The 2,730-nt window shown below is 48.2% G+C and overlaps 1 protein-coding gene across 5 annotated transcripts in view; it reads right to left on the bottom strand.

Moving 5' to 3' along the window:
* The window catches only part of GDPD4 (glycerophosphodiester phosphodiesterase domain containing 4), a 38,601-nt gene that overhangs the window by 34,914 nt on the left and 957 nt on the right, over positions 1–2,730 (bottom strand). The window contains exon 2 of one of the 5 annotated variants that reach the window (XM_017735951.1): positions 2,225–2,335. The exons of the other annotated variants lie outside the window; for them this stretch is intronic. The gene's annotated coding sequence lies outside the window, so the exon portion shown is untranslated. The remainder of the gene's footprint in view (positions 1–2,224; positions 2,336–2,730) is intronic. 5 annotated transcript variants of the gene reach the window in all.

A 2,730-nucleotide genomic window follows, 5' to 3' on the forward strand; every position in this document is an offset into this window, starting at 1 on the left:
TTCTGACGGCTTTGAGGCATGAATCAATTAAAGCAATCACAGAGCAAAGGTTAATCAGTAGCAAGTACATCTTAAGAAATAAGTAGTCTTTCAAAAAGCAACTGCTTTTGCCAATTCCCCCCTCCCCTTTTTCTAAAGTGTCTTTTATTTCTCCAGCTCTGGAGACTTTCCAAAGTAAGGTCAGTGATTAAGAGCAGCTGCCGAAAGGACCAGACTGAGTCGGTGGCGGCAGCCGGGGCTGCCGGAGCAGAGAGGACCGGACCCGTAATTGTCACCAAGGCTGAGTGCTGTAAAAGTGTCTCAGGGATTGAAAACCTTCCAGGGGCTCCCAGCCTAATTGGAGCAGATGGAAGCTGGAGAAACAAGGAATAGCTCACAGTTGCATTGGAGAACAGAGGAAATGAAGCAGGAGAGTAAGGCAGAGACTGACTCTAAAGCGTTTCTGCACAGGCAGTGAGACTCCAGCAGGCCTACAGCAATGCTCCGAGCTGCTCCCGGCCCGTGCCCTGCTTGCAGATATGTGCTTCTTTCTTCTTGCACCCAACACGGGAGCTGACGTCAAAACAGCCGCCCTGGGCAGCAGCCACAGCCTCATTCACACATGTACTCATTCCCCCACCCAGCCCTGCCCTCCTTCCCTGCCTGCTGCTATTCTCGTGCTCCCTGCTGCTATTATAGCACAGCACCATCACAGCCAACCTCTTACCCTGTCACCTCTCCTTGCAAGTGTTGATGAAAGAAAAGAGCTGGCACACTGTGGTGGCCCCAAGATCTTCCCTTGGCACCAGACCTGCAGAGGGTGAGTCCCAGGACAGGGTTTCTCATCTCCTTCTTGCTACAGCATCATGTGCACTCACATAGACTACAGCTGCTCAGCCACTGGAAAGGACCTGGGCCACGAGCATGGAGAGTCCATCCTGACCCTGGCAGCAGGTTTTCATCATGCTTAACACACCTTCTTCCCTGGAGACACCACAAAGACTGGTAAGGCAAACAATGACAGGGGAATAGGATCAATAGGACATGGGCATGTTCATTAAATCCATGTATCACAGAATGGTTTGGGTCGAAAGGGATTTTCAAGATCAACTGGTTCCAACCTCCTGCCATGGGCAAGGACATCTTCCTGTTCAAGCCTCTGAAATATCAATGTTTCTACTTCCCTCCTCTTTTCCTGGAGAGAGAAAGAAATGCAGCAAGTGCCAATGTCCTGCTGGTGGGGAGAATAACTGGGAACATGACCAAAGATGCTCTCTGTTTACTAGGTTTTTATAAAATGCCAAGCCCTCAGCCACCAAAAAGCAGCCAGCTGTGAGTCCTGCTTGAATGCTGCTGGGAGAGCAGTGTCCAGCACATGAATAACATGATGAGGACAAGATGTTGAGGAGAGGAGCACGTGCAGGCAGGTTGCTCAGCTGCCTCACACTACATGCCTGTAGCTGGAGCAGAGGGTGCAACGTGGAGCCAAGCCTGTGCAGCCTCAGGACTCATCCTGCCACGAGTGCCAAGCTGCTCTACCCACACCAGCTCTTTTCTTTCCTTTCAGTAAGACCTGCAACACAAAGGATCTTCTCCCAACTTTTTATCCGATCTGCTCACCTAAAATGCAGCCCTAGACCCTTTTGGGGTTTGCTGCACACCACAGAGATCTCTGGGGCAGTTCTACAGACCAACACACAGGAGGTCACTCCAAGATGAGGTACAGACCTCTTCCTGCAAGATATCCTGAGACACGGAGTCAGGTTTGGACCAAGGCCAGGGTGTTGCTGCACATGTGCATGGTGTTGCAGTCTACAGGGAACGACCGCTGCAGAGCTCCCTGCACCCTGTCCCCCATGCAAAGCCACCAAGCTGGGGCTTTGCCAATGGGCAGGATCTGCTCCACGCTGGAGCATGTGTGTCTCAGCTGATGGGTGGTAGCTTCTGAAAGTGTCTACACACAACCTGAAAGTTTTGCCTGAAGGAGAGCCTCTGGGTTTTCAGAGAAAAGAAGGGTACATTTTCAAAGGGCCACAAACTTCTAGAAGAAAAAATAAATCAACTTTTCTCTTTTAATTTGGCTGATACTTTATCACATTGAGCGAAACTGTATGGTAACAACTTGCACAGAGGTACATTGTGAGCCGCAGGCAGCCTCACAACAAGCTGACACAACTAAATTTAAAGAACTGTGTTTCCATCACCAGAAATGATACATAAAGTTCAAAAGACACCATTTGCTCACCTCCTTGGTCCAATGTCATGTCATAAGGAAGTCCCAGGACTGGTCGTGAGAACAAGCTTTGTGTTTGTATTCTCCGCAAGGATTTCAAATTGCCCTGAAAATCTTGCACACCTTTTAAAAATTTCAATAGTGAAGTTATAAAGGAAGTGACAGATTTGGCTCCCTTCACATTCAGAACAATTTTTAATTACAATCCAGCTGGTCTCATGGTACATTATGCCTTTTTTTGTTGTTAAATGCAGCTTAAAATCTTTCAGCACCTGTAGGAAATGATTTCTGCTCTCTCTTGTCCTTCCACCTGGTATCATCTCTCAGAACTTATATGGGGAGATGTTACATTGTGAGATCAGGATTCCCAGAGAAAGTGTAGAAGTGAAGAGAAGGTGATGTACACCATGGGCTGGACCTCCAGCTAATCAAAGCTTGCACTTTGCAACTTAAAGTTGTCCAGGTGCCAGTCTCCAGGTTCACATCAGCTGAGTGCCTGATTCTGAAAAAAAATTCAC

Source organism: Corvus brachyrhynchos, unplaced genomic scaffold, assembly GCF_000691975.1.
Source record: "Corvus brachyrhynchos isolate BGI_N302 unplaced genomic scaffold, ASM69197v1 scaffold44, whole genome shotgun sequence".
Lineage (NCBI taxonomy): Eukaryota > Metazoa > Chordata > Aves > Passeriformes > Corvidae > Corvus > Corvus brachyrhynchos.